This window comes from Rosa rugosa, chromosome 6 (assembly GCF_958449725.1).
Source record: "Rosa rugosa chromosome 6, drRosRugo1.1, whole genome shotgun sequence".
NCBI lineage: Eukaryota > Viridiplantae > Streptophyta > Magnoliopsida > Rosales > Rosaceae > Rosa > Rosa rugosa.
The window spans coordinates 13,603,570-13,618,091 of NC_084825.1; the positions used below are offsets into that span (position 1 = coordinate 13,603,570).

General features: G+C 40.1%; 1 long non-coding RNA gene across 1 annotated transcript; it reads left to right on the forward strand.

Moving 5' to 3' along the window:
• The first annotated feature begins 8,919 nt into the window (after positions 1–8,919).
• Positions 8,920–11,080, forward strand: LOC133718239 (uncharacterized). Its single transcript, XR_009850171.1, has 3 exons — positions 8,920–9,540; positions 10,215–10,290; positions 11,050–11,080. It is a non-coding gene; the product is annotated as an uncharacterized LOC133718239 (long non-coding RNA).
• Positions 11,081–14,522: the final 3,442 nt, after the last annotated feature.

The window sequence follows — 14,522 nt, forward strand, 5'->3', positions numbered from 1 at the left end:
GACTTGTAGTTTTGATATGATGATCTTATGACTGTCCCAGTGGCTTTGTGTGGTCATGGGCGAAGATCCGACCGTTGGATCTTCGTATAATTGAGAAATGGTGATTCGGAAGGCGATTCGTGAGAATCCGTCCGTCGGATTTTTGTATAAATTTGTGAAGATGTTAGTAAGGACGATTCAGGAAGATCCGACCATTGGATCTTCGTGATGATTTTTGGAGGGTGATCCTAAAGGCGATCCGTGAGGATCCGACCGTTGGATCATCATTTAATTTCGATCCGACCGTTGGATTGTCGTTTGAGTATGTTTTTGAGTTATTGGCTAAAATAAGGTCATGTGTGATTAGGTGATTGACGGTCTCCCTTGGGTGAAAGATTTCGGTGTGTATTGTGTTGAATTGAAGACGCAGCGGGAATATCGAGGTGAGTAAACCTCACGTGGTTCATATTACGAACCCAATACAATTAATTGCTTTATTTTATTGCAATCATATGAACTATTGTTGGTGTTACTAGACATTCCTGTGTGAATGTCTGTATATATATTATTACGTGAAATAATATGTATTGTTGGAGTTGTGTTGAGTTATTGTTGAGAAACAATATATTGTGAGAGGTATTGAGTTTATTGTTGAGAAACAATATATTGTGAGAGGTGTTGAGTTTTATTGTTGAGGAACAATAAATTGTTGTGATCTGTGGAGATCACTAGGTCACGAGGTGACCATGGCATCTATTAGTGAATCACGCTCTCGTACCGGGCTGGTGGTTATTAATAGTATTAAATCGTAATCACGTCTGTGGCCGGACGAGTGGTTACGTTCAGTTAGAGCTCTAGTCTGTCTGCCAAATGTGGAGTGACCTTATGAGTGAAATTGAGAGTAACTCATAAGTGTCTATATATATGTGGTAACCTTATGAGGGAAATTGAGAGTAACTCATAAGGGTCTATATATATATATGAGTCTGTCTGTCAAATGTTGGGAAATCTTATGAGCTAAATTGAGAGTAACTCATAAGTGTCTATATATATATATATGAGAGTGAGAAAGTAACGTGGGTTTGTGGTGGTCTTGTAATTTAATAAATCAACAGTTCTTTCTTGTTTACTCATACTAGCTGTCAAAAGCTTACCGGGTTTTGTGTTGTTGCAACTCCCGGTACACTATTCAAATTGTGTAGCGGGTAATCCTACAGGACAGGAGAACCAGGACGGTGATCGTGCGGTACAGCAATTGTAAGTTGTGAGGTGTGTTATGCTCATTTAGAGCTTTACAATATTGCTTGTGAGAGTGAATTGTAATAATGAACTCGAGGTTTCGAGATTTGGAGTTTGTGTACCGTGAGGTGAGGTTATATTGAGAAAAAAATTCAGAACGTTTATTTGATTAAGTGGTTTAATTCATGTTTCGGATTTGAATTTATCATTCAAAATTCGGGGCGTGACAGTTTGGTATCAGAGCGTAAGGTGCATATTTGGTGATGTGTCAATACCTTCCGAGTGATGGCCCGTCTGCAGCGGATCCCCATCGTGTGCTCTTCGGTATTGGCTAAGTCATTGGGTATGCGTGAGTGTTGGGAGTTGTTTAGGCCGCTAGGTCGTTTTAGGAACGTGAATACCTTCCCTATAGTATTGACTTGGTTAATATGAATTTGTATTTGACTTATACTATGTTTTAAGTGTTATACATGTATTAGCCAAGCATACTATACCCCTTAGGTGATGGATATTCGAAGGGGTTGTACTTAGAACCTTACAGTTGTCTTGTAGGTTCGTATTGGAATAAGTTCAGTGGCCGCGAGTTACAATCCTTGAGGAATAGGAACCTCTTGATTCAACTCTGTTAAGTCAACGAGGATTGTTTTATGGAAGTAAGGTTCTTTTGGATGTTGAAGTGTTTGGTTGAAGGCATGATGTGGACCTATGCACGTACCTAGTGTGGATACGAGTATTAATTGATAATAATTTTGCCTTCTTAAGTTGGACATACAGATGCATTTGAATAGATTCTAGACTCATGTGGAGTTGTGAGTAGTGTTGCGGTTAGGGAAGAAATTATTGTGGTTAATTCTTCCATGTGCTTGTAAATTGTTGAGCAGAGTTTGAGGTGCGATAACGGAGTTTGATCTCGTGTTGAGTGATTGAGACGAACGACTATATATTTGAGTTCTCTCCGAGTACCTAAAATCTTAAGGGCTATTTGAAGTGGGACTAGTGGTAGTTTTAGTATTTCTAAATTTAAATCGAGATCCGAGGAACATGTTTTGTATACGTGGTTGATGTTGCGAGCATCATTTTTGATTGATATTTTGCGTGTCACAAAGACAACTGGATTGGAAATTCTCCGTTTGGACACCTTGGTCTGTTGACCTGACTATGACTTGTGGACATAGTTTTATTTAAGTGAAGGAAATTGATTTTGTGAACTAGTTTTCTTAAGTTTTGGATCGTAGTGAGTATGGTTATGGACTTAAGTGAGTTTCGCAGTTGTTTTGTGTTTAAGTGTGAGTAGGCGGGACACTTAAGGTTTTGCAATGGAGTTAATTTTGGTCAGTAAATAATTGGGAGAGTTGGAATCAACTCTTGTGAATGATATTGGACGAGAGTGTGTGCCTTTGGTGATTGATTTTAGTGACATTGTTGGGTAGCCATAGTGGTTCAAGGGAATTACTATGTGATATAGAGTTTGTTTCGAATTCTGAATCGCGAAATGATAGGGATTGAATTGTGGTGAGTTTTTGTTGAAGCAATTGATAGATGGAATGATCGAGATTTTTTTTAGAGTTGTAAGTGTAACTCTAAAGATGTGGGTTTCCTAGCTAACTCAGGAAGTGTTTAGCTTTATTAATCCCTAATTCTAGAGACGAAATTATTGTGTTTGGTTTGACTCAGAGGATACTAGCTTGACCTCTGTGTGACTTAATTGATTGCTAGGTTTTGAATGATTGTTCGTGATAAATCATTTTGAAAGATGTGTGCAGCAGAGTTCTCGATGGTTTTGAAAAGAGTATTGAGTGACCAAGGTTCGATCCTTGGTGTTGTTGTTGGTTAAACAATAAGAAAAGAAAACATGCACACAATCTTATTGATTTTATATTACAAAAAGGGAAACGAGGACTATGCTATACTAAGCCTAGTCAGCAGCTCCGGATGGGTTGAGGCTGAGCTCAAGAGAAACGTTTGAGCCACTGTGGTAACCGCCTGAGCCACCAGAATAGTAACCAAATGCGCTACCTTCCTCGGAAGTAGTCTTCGGGTTACCAAAGACGTCCTCGCCGTGCACGGGGAACAGAGGAAGAGTTTCAACCTCCTGGTGATCTCCTCCTCGTTGTTGCAGGGATGTTTGTCCTCCTGTTGTGCCAAAAGAGTTGTACTGGTATTAGTGTTGAAGTGTGAGGAAGAATATGAAACAAAATTTAAATCAAGAAATCCTTCATTACCAGTAGAATCGGTGGAACCAAAGTTGAGATTAATGGATCTACCATCATCAGTAGAACTAGTGGACCCAAAATTGATGTCAATGGATCCACCAGCTGGCCCAAAATTGATGTCGATGGATCCACCAGCACCAGTAGAACCAGTGGACCCAAAATTGAGATCAATGGATCCACCAGTACCAGGAGAACTAGTTCCCATGTGCACTTGAGCAGCCTGATTGCACCTCTTCATCTGCTTCTCTCGAGCCCTGACATTCTGGAACCAAAAATAAATGTTCTTGCCCTCAACATGTCCATACTGGTTCAACCGGAGACAGATCTCGTGAATGTGTTCTGTAGTTGGGCACTTAATTCCCTTGTCGTAGTAAAGATCCTTGAGGATCCTTATTTGATCTGGAGTAGGAACCCACCTGGCACGGCTTCGCCAGAAATCCGTGTTGGCACTACTCCCGGCTGCTTGGTTGTTTCCTACATCCTCGATTTGTTGCTGGGTTTGTAGCTCCATTAGTTGCAGAGTTCGTGGTTCCATGGTGATGGGTTGAGGGGATGTGAAGATCGAAGAGTAAAGTTGTCGAGTGTTTGAAGGAGTTGTTGTTAAAGGGATTAAGGATGATGATGGTGGGTTGGAGATCTGAAAGTTCAGAGGAAAGATGGGATTGAATCAACTAGATGGGAGAGAAGATCAGAAGAGAAGGATTGAATCGAAGAAGAAATGTTTTGAGTTTTGAAAGAAGAGGAAAGCTGAAGAGTTGGGAGAGAGGGGCTGGAACTCAGGAGAGATTCTCGTTCCTTTGGAATGAACAGTTGCGCCCTCAGAATGCACCTATTTATAGAGCGAGGTGAGCGGATCTCCACCGTTGGATGGACGACTCCTGTGATTCATTCTACGCGTTGGATTAAAGTCGCCCTAAAACACGGAAAAGCTGTTGGCGCGTGGAGAGCGTGTAAGGGGACCGAGGGAATCTCGAGACGCTGTGGCAGACAGCTTTAGCCGAAAGTGATTTGCTTTCCGTAAATCACGGAAGAGACGTGTCGTGGCACGTGGAGTGTACCGACAGTTTGTTTTTATTCTATCGCTTATGATAGAATAAATAAAAGGAGTTGCATGGATAGTAAAGAGAGCAGCTGGTGCTCTAGTGGTTGAAGAGCAAAGCTCTTGTACAAGAGGTCAGAGGTTCGAACCTTGCCTCTCGTTTATTTTTATTATGTTCGCTTATGACATAATAAGTATAACATTTGTACACATTATATTAAGCACAGCTTGTGCTCCAGTGGTTGGGGGACAAAGGTTTCGTGCGGCAGGTTGAGGTTTCGAACCTTGCCTTCCCCGTTATTTTATTTATGTCGCTTATGACATAATAAATATAACACGTGAGCATATATTAATGAAGGCAGCTCTTGCTTCAGCGGTTGGGAGCAAAACCTTCGTGTTCGAGGTCGGGAGTTCGAACCTTACCTCTTACAAATATTTTTTGGATCTCGTATATGCTTGATATACGGACGTATATACGGTATGTACGGTATACATACGTATATACGGTCTGTAAGGTATGTATACGTATATACAGTTGTACAGTATGCATACGTATATACGGTCTGTACGGTATGCATACGTATATACAGTTGTACGGTATGCATACGTATATACGGTCTGTACGGTATGCATACGTATATACGGTATGTACAATTTCATACCGTAGCCGAGCTGGAAGTTGGTGGGCCGATTGGTAGGCCCAAATAGTAAGCCCAATTGTTCGGCCCGATTGGTAAGCCCAAATGTTAAGCCCAATTGTTCGGCCCAAATGGTAGGCCCAAATGTTAAACCCAAATTGGTTCGGGCTGGTTAGCCAAACAGTACGGCTGAGCCGAGCCGAGCTGAAAATGTTCAGCCCAAATGGCCGGTTCTGTCACGCCCCGGATTTTGAATGATAAATTCAAATCCGAAACCTGAATAATTACAATTACAAAAAAACCAAATCTCGAAACTTCGAGTTCATTATTACAATTCACTCTCACAATATATTATAAAGCTCAAATGAGCATAACACACCTCACAACTTACAATTGTTGTAAAACTCTAACAATTGCTCTAACCGCACGATCACCGTCCTGGTTCTCCTGTCCTGTAGGATTACCCGCTACACAATTTGAATAGTGTACCGGGAGTTGCAACAACACAAAACCCGGTAAGCTTTTTACAGCCAGTATGAGTAAACAAGAAAGAACTGTTGATTTATTAGATTTCAAGACTACCACAAACCCACGTTACTTTCTCACTCTCATATATATATATAGACACTTATGAGTTACTCTCAATTTAGCTCATAAGATCACTCACTCTCATATATATATGTAGACACTTATGAGTTACTCTCAATTTAGCTCATAAGATCCCTCACTCTCATATATATATATAGACACTTATGAGTTACTCTCAAATTCGCTCATAAGATTTCCCAACATTTGGTAGACAGACTCATATATATATATAGACCCTTATGAGTTACTCTCAATTTCCCTCATAAGGTTACCATATATATATTGACACTTATGAGTTACTCTCAATTTCACTCATAAGGTCACTCCACATTTGGCAGACAGACTAGAGCTCTAACTGAACGTAACCACTCGTCCGGCCACAGACGTGATTACGATTTAATACTATTAATAACCACCAGCCCGGTACGAGAGCGTGATTCACTAATAGATGCCATGGTCACCTCGTGACCTAGTGATCTCCACAGATCACAACAATTTATTGTTCCTCAACAATAAAACTCAACACCTCTCACAATATATTGTTTCTCAACAATAAACTCAATACCTCTCACAATATATTGTTTCTCAACAATAAACTCAACACAACTCCAACAATACATATTATTTCACGTAATAATATATATACAGACATTCACACAGGAATGTCTAATACACCAACAATAGTTCATATGATTGCAAAATAAAGCAATTAAATATATTGGGTTCGTAATATGAACCACGTGAGGTTTACTCACCTCGATAATCCCGCTGCGTCTTCAATTCAGCTCAAAATACGATCCACAATCGTCCACCAACTCAAACCGTCAATCACCTAGTCCAATAATGATCTTGACTTAGCCAACAACTCAAATATGTAATTTAAACGACGATCCAACGCTCAGATTCAAATTAAACGATGATCCAACGGTCGGATCTGAATTTAATGATGATCCAACGGTCGGATCCTCACGGATCGCCTTTAGGATCATCCTCCAAAATTATCACGAAGATCCAACGGTCAGATCTTCCTGAATCGCCTTTACTAACATCTCCACAAAATTATATGAAAATCCGACGGTCAGATTCTCACGAATCGCCTTCCGAATCACTATTTCTCAATTATACGAAGATCCAACGGTCAGATCTTCGCCCGTGACCTCACAAGGTCACCGGGACAGTCATACGATCAACATATCCAAAATTGAAGCAAAACCGATGGTCAGATCTTCACAGATCGTAAACCGAAGATAAACGTAAAAACGTTAAATAGTAACGTCAAAACGTAAATCCACTATTTATCAACTTTTTCTAACATGACCATGTTATATATCAAAACGCTCGTATGGATGCATAGATCATCGCCTAGATAATGAAAACTCGAAATATGGTCTGATGCGCCGCCACAAGCGGTGGTCAGTGGGCGGTCAACGTGGCGGTCAACGCCGGTCAACCACCTCAGATGGCAAAGTGACCAACTACAAACTGGTTCAAAATGAAAGGGTGGTCGACTTTCATACCTGGAGCTAAGCCTGGTTCGGCCTAGATCGTCCTAGATCAAGCGTTGAAGTTGGATTAATCTCGTGCGTCTGATCAGATTCCAGATTGAATCAGGGACGTCGAAATCTTCAACTCGTGATCTTTCACTCCACACTCCAAATCGTCAAGCAAGGCCTATATGGGGATGATCAGGGGGAGGAGGAGATCACGAAAATGGGAACGATCGGCCCATGCAACGCCGGAAAAATGGAATTCCGGTCGGGTCGGATTCCTCTTGGCTGGCTTCTTCGATCTCCATCTGGGGGCAGCGGCGGGGCAAGGCGACACCGGAGGGAGGCCGGGCTTGGAGCGGCGATCACCATGGTGTCCGGGTCGTGGCCGGAGGACGCCGGAGGAGGAAGGAAAATCCGGGTCGGGTCGGCTAAGACCCGTTGGGTCTGACGGTCGAAAGAAGAGAGAGAACGGAGAGAGCTGGGGGACTGTTCAGCAAAAATGAAAATGTTTCGTCCTTAAATGAAAAATCCGATATTTTTCCTATTTATAGAAAATTCCCAATTTTCAAATATTCATAACTTAATCATACGAACTCCGAATATTGCGTTCTACATGTCCACGAACTCGTATCGACGAGCTCTACAACTTTCATGAAGGAAGTTTTCCCAAATTTTGAACGTATAAAAAGTCAACTTTGTTGACCCCCTAAAAACGTTCGTTTTCGAAAATAAAACCGTTCGAACTAATTCCACAACTTCTCCAAGCTTCGTACTCGCTCCTACTATCGTGAAATCATTTCTAAAAATCCACGGAATTTAATTTGGATTTTCCAGGGTATTACAGGTTCAAATGCTTAGCCCAAGGATTGGGCAAGCCCAAGCTATCATTATTGGGAGTAAACACAGATTAGTGGACCCTCCCAGAGCCCACAAGAAGGCCCAAGTGGCCCATAATGAATAAGAAGACGTTGTGGAGGTGTTTGGATTTTATAAATTCTTGATTTAGTGAAGCAATATTTTCTGCACATTGTTTTGTGTGCTTGAGTTTTGGCTAATGTTGGTAGTTAAACTCTAGCCTATGTTTCCTTGTCCTGGAGTGTTGTTGTGAGTGGTAGGTTGTTTGAGATGGAATGAAGATCTCGTTTCCAATTATTACAACGCAGGAGAACATGGACTGGATTTGAGAATAAGAATGCCTTACCTGATTGATAGGTAGTGCGCTTAAATTTCGGGACGAAATTTCTTTAAGGGGTGTAGATTGTAATAACCTCATTTTTATCAAAGCAAAAACATGATTGCCATTGCTTTACTTTAGTTGATTGCCGATGCTTTAATTTAGTTGATTGATAGTGCTTTACTTTAATTAATTATCGGTGCTTTACTTACATGATTAAGCATTGTATAATGCTGTTTGGCCTTGTTGAGTCGACTAAACTCAAAAACAATTCTCATTCTCATCCGAAAACACTCAAAGAAACAGAGCATTTTCTCCAAAGCTTGTTCTTGCTCCATAGACCATCAATCAACCTCAGACCACTTCCCATACCTTCACCTTGACCTTGCACAGCTGCCAGTGGCAGCCTCGTACCGTAAGACGGCCAGCAGCGGCGGCGGAGGAGTCGGTTTCTGTTTGAGCTCGTTTTGGTTCAATCTCAATATCTTGAGCTACAGGTTACCATATCTCTTGATTCTTGTCTCATTGGATTCGCCTCAACCTTCTGAAGCCTCCAGAAGCAGCCTTGCACGGCGGCGCATCCCGTAGCAGCAACTACAAGTCAACCCCGCCAAGAACGAAACCGGAGCTATCGATCCAAATATCTCGAGCTACAGGACGTATTTTTGAGTGATTCTTGAACCAGTGAGCTCACCTTGAAGTTCTGAAAAACTCTCCAGAAGGAATCGAAGCGTTTCGTTGAAGTTTTTACGTCGAAACTCAAGCTCGCCGGATTCTGGAATTTTTCCGACCACCGAAGCTTTCGATCGGTATATCTCGAGCTACAGACCATATTTTTCTGTGATTCTTGAACCAGTGAGTTCTTCTTGAGTTTCTTAACAACTCTCTAGAAGGAATCGAAGCCTGAAATTGAAGTTTTGACGTCGAAATCAAGCCTTGCCGGATTCTGCAAAATTCTGGAGTTTTTCCGACCACCGAAGCTTTCGATCGGTATATCTCGAGCTACAGACCATATTTTTCTGTGATTCTTGAACCAGTGAGTTCTTCTTGAGTTTCTTAACAACTCTTAAGAAGGAATCGAAGCCTTAAATTGACGTTTTTACGTCGAATTGGAGCTCGCCGTTTTCTGCAGTTTCTCGCCGGTTTCTGGAAAATTCCGGCCACCTTCATACTGTTCAAGGTAATTTTCGACCCCTTCCGGTCATTTTCAGACTTCGTGCTAGTTATGAAAGTTGTTAAGCATGATGAGAGGAAGAAGAGCAGCCCGACCCCGACACCATTGGTGGTGGTCGGCGGCGGCTCTGCCACTAACTCCGGCGGCCCTTTCCGGCCACCTCCGGGGATCAAAAATATGGTTTCTGTACATTTTCAGATTCTATATTTCAATACGATCATTTTGATATATTATACGCAATTTTTGGATATCATATGATTAAGTTATGAATTTTTACGTTTCGATCGATTTCGATCGTTTGATTCGTGATATGTGAAGTTAGGACCGTCAGATGGACTTGTAGTTTTGATATGATGATCTTATGACTGTCCCAGTGGCTTTGTGTGGTCATGGGCGAAGATCCGACCGTTGGATCTTCGTATAATTGAGAAATGGTGATTCGGAAGGCGATTCGTGAGAATCCGTCCGTCGGATTTTTGTATAAATTTGTGAAGATGTTAGTAAGGACGATTCAGGAAGATCCGACCGTTGGATCTTCGTGATGATTTTTGGAGGGTGATCCTAAAGGCGATCCGTGAGGATCCGACCGTTGGATCATCATTTAATTTCGATCCGACCGTTGGATTGTCGTTTGAGTATGTTTTTGAGTTATTGGCTAAAATAAGGTCATGTGTGATTAGGTGATTGACGGTCTCCCTTGGGTGAAAGATTTCGGTGTGTATTGTGTTGAATTGAAGACGCAGCGGGAATATCGAGGTGAGTAAACCTCACGTGGTTCATATTACGAACCCAATACAATTAATTGCTTTATTTTGTTGCAATCATATGAACTATTGTTGGTGTTACTAGACATTCCTGTGTGAATGTCTGTATATATATTATTACGTGAAATAATATGTATTGTTGGAGTTGTGTTGAGTTATTGTTGAGAAACAATATATTGTGAGAGGTATTGAGTTTATTGTTGAGAAACAATATATTGTGAGAGGTGTTGAGTTTTATTGTTGAGGAACAATAAATTGTTGTGATCTGTGGAGATCACTAGGTCACGAGGTGACCATGGCATCTATTAGTGAATCACGCTCTCGTACCGGGCTGGTGGTTATTAATAGTATTAAATCGTAATCACGTCTGTGGCCGGACGAGTGGTTACGTTCAGTTAGAGCTCTAGTCTGTCTGCCAAATGTGGAGTGACCTTATGAGTGAAATTGAGAGTAACTCATAAGTGTCTATATATATGTGGTAACCTTATGAGGGAAATTGAGAGTAACTCATAAGGGTCTATATATATATATGAGTCTGTCTGTCAAATGTTGGGAAATCTTATGAGCTAAATTGAGAGTAACTCATAAGTGTCTATATATATATATATGAGAGTGAGAAAGTAACGTGGGTTTGTGGTGGTCTTGTAATTTAATAAATCAACAGTTCTTTCTTGTTTACTCATACTAGCTGTCAAAAGCTTACCGGGTTTTGTGTTGTTGCAACTCCCGGTACACTATTCAAATTGTGTAGCGGGTAATCCTACAGGACAGGAGAACCAGGACGGTGATCGTGCGGTACAGCAATTGTAAGTTGTGAGGTGTGTTATGCTCATTTAGAGCTTTACAATATTGCTTGTGAGAGTGAATTGTAATAATGAACTCGAGGTTTCGAGATTTGGAGTTTGTGTACCGTGAGGTGAGGTTATATTGAGAAAAAAATTCAGAACGTTTATTTGATTAAGTGGTTTAATTCATGTTTCGGATTTGAATTTATCATTCAAAATTCGGGGCGTGACATGGGTACTCTTCCGATTTAAGTGGTGTACATATTTGAAATTAGAAGCATGTTAATTAGCTTGTTTCGGGGTCGGCCTTGCCTCTTAATTGTCCCATATGTCGGTGTCATCTTTGCTTTCGCTACTTCTTTTGTACTCAAATGTAAGTGGACTTGCAGGTGTTAACCTCATCTTTGTTTTGATGGGACAATTTTTTTCTTGTTTGTAAATGAGAGATCCTTATCTTGTTTCTGTATCTTTTACATTTCATTGTTTGGATGCCATATCTTTGATTAGTTCTTGAAGGTCCAAGTAAAATTGGGAAAATGAAAGAAAAAGAAGTATGAGGTATTAATACGTACCCAAAACTGAGAACATAGTATTTCTAAAGGGAAAACAATACAAACAGTACCCAACTTATGGCCCACTATTAATTTCTATACCTAAGTTTCCGAAACTATCACAATGGTACTCCAAATATCTTACCCGACTCAATATTCATACCTGCCGTCCATGACGGCGTTAAGTGACATGCCAGGTGGCGTAGTTTTAGGGGTAAATCGGTCATGCCAATTTTAAATACCAACCAGCCCATGCCTTTCTACCCAAAAACAATAAAAAAGTACCCACTAGCCCATGACTTTTTACCTCGCAGACAGCAGACTTAACAATTAAAGCAAAGCCAACAGACCACCAAGCGACCAACCATGCCATTTTACCCAAAAACAATAAAAAGTACCCACTAGTCCATGCCTTTTTACCCAGAAACAATTAAAAAATACCCAAAGATGATGATTTCTTCTTTCTTTCGATCAAACAAGACCTAGCCCGGCCTTCAATACATGTTCTTCCCCGATTTCATAAACGCAGCCCCAAGTCAATCGGCCATTCCAGTTCCAGTTTCTTCCCCAGACTCTTCCCCAATTTCTCAGACACAGCAGTCAGCACATTAACTGACTGAAACTCAATTTCATAGTTTCATCCCGAATCGGGATTTCCAGTTCATCTTCATCACTTCCCCAATTCCCAATTTGATTCCTTCGATTCCCAACTCAGGACGTGGCTTTGAATCCTTAGATTCTGTCGAATTCAAGTAGTCATTCTTGATCAGGAACCGGTTACAAGCTATAATCGAAGCTAGGAAACTAGATCGCTTTGCTGTTTTCTTGCTCTGTACAGGAACCGGTTGCAAGCTATAACCGAACCGAAAAATATGGTTCCGGCAAAACAAAATGACCACACCGAACCAGAAAAAACATATCGGTTTCGGTTCCGACAAAAAATGCCAAAAATAGAACCGATTCCAGCCCTACCTGAATCTAAACACACAGATAGAATGGCTAAAAGCCAAACACAAACAGAAAACAAAGTCGTAAGGCTTGGGAGGTGCCGATTCCAACCTCAATTGCGAACACAGAAGGTTCTGATTCCAAAGCTATAGATTCAATGAGGAAGACCATTAAAGATGAGAAAATTGCTTCCATGCTCAACGCAGAAAGAGAGGAGGAGTGAAGTAGGAAGGTCGAGAGGCCTGGTGAAATCACCAGAAGAAAAGAAAAAAAAATTGAGAGAAGAAAAAAATATATTAAAAAAAGTTTGAGTGAATGAAGTGACCAAAATATCCCTTAAACTATGGCACCTGACACAAGAATTAACGTCGTCATGGACGGCGTGTATGAATGTTGGGTCGGGTTAGGAATTTCAGGTACCATTGTGATAGTTTCGGAAACTTGGGTATGAAAATTAATAGTGGGCCATAAGTTGGGTACTGTTTGTATTTTTTTCCCATTTCTAAAACATGATTTTTCTGTTATGTAACAAGAGATGAAGAGCTGTTAAATTAGTGTTGATTGCTGTAATGTAAGAGATCATAATCTTTCTTCTTTTAATCTATATCATGATTTCTGCCTGATTTTGTTCTTCCCCTGAAACACATTGCGTGCACTTTTCTATGAATTATGTTCTGATAGTATCAGTGCGTCTTATTTACTCATGTAGTTGTTCTGGTCATCCTTTTAGTTTTGGAGAACTACAAAAAAAAAAAAAAAAAGTTTATTAGGGGGAAGGAGAACTAATTGATTTGAACCTTTTTTTTATCCACCTAGAGTGTAACAATCAACACAATTATCAAAGATGGGAAGTATTTACGCCCCTATTTATCGTACCTCGGGGAATATGAGCTAGCTAAAATCCTATATATAGTTGTAAGTCACCCAAAATCACTTGCACAAATAAATAAAAATAGAAAAAAAAAACTAAATAAGGCACCGAGTCTCATTTAAGCATGACTTTGCATCACACAAAGTCACATAGACGGCCTTGCACCAAACAAGGCTTAGATAGGGCCATGAAACACAAAAGTCCTTGTAATGCTTACGCCTACATAGATTTACAAATGAATGGTAGTGTGAAAGTTACCATATTTTTGGATTTTCATAATTTGAAAAATAAACTAACTAACTACAACATAAAAATAAGATAGATAGATGAATGAGATGCCTCACATCAAGGGTCACCATAGAATTCAAGGTTCTCCACCCAAATCCAAAATCATATGGAATGATGATGACTAATTCAAAAGATGCTTCAAATATTTTGTTGGATTTCCATTTAGCATTAAGAGAAAGGAAAGTTAAATTGATTGTCATAAGATAGTAGTCAAACCTTAAGCAAAAAGAAGGAGAAGAAATAACACTTAGGTTTTGGCTACCCTATACTAGTCTTAAACCTTATGCCTTGTTACTCGTTAGGGCCATAGTGCTCAAAACTAAATGCTTTAGGTTTTGACAATCGATTGTAACACACTCTAGCAACCATTACCACAAATAATAAAGTCAAAAAGAATACTTGTTGTAACAATTACCCTACACAACAATTCCGAATACTATTCCAACAATCAAGGGCAATAATACTCAAAATTGGGTGCTTGGAGAACAACAACGTAAGAAATTCAAATGGAAATAGAGATATACAATGGGCAAATTTCAGCATACTCATGCCATAATTTAAATTGAAATATAAATTCCCCAATTCAATATTCCAACTCCAACACACCAAACATAGATTAAGGAGAGGAAAACCTAAACCATACATCTAGAGTGAAGAACTTAAAGCAAGAGTACACAAATCATATGAATAAACACCAATTTTTTTAATTCCTCATTAAAACCTTACAAAACTAAATTTGGGTTTCAAAACCCTAAAACCATAAGAGGTCACACACAAATCT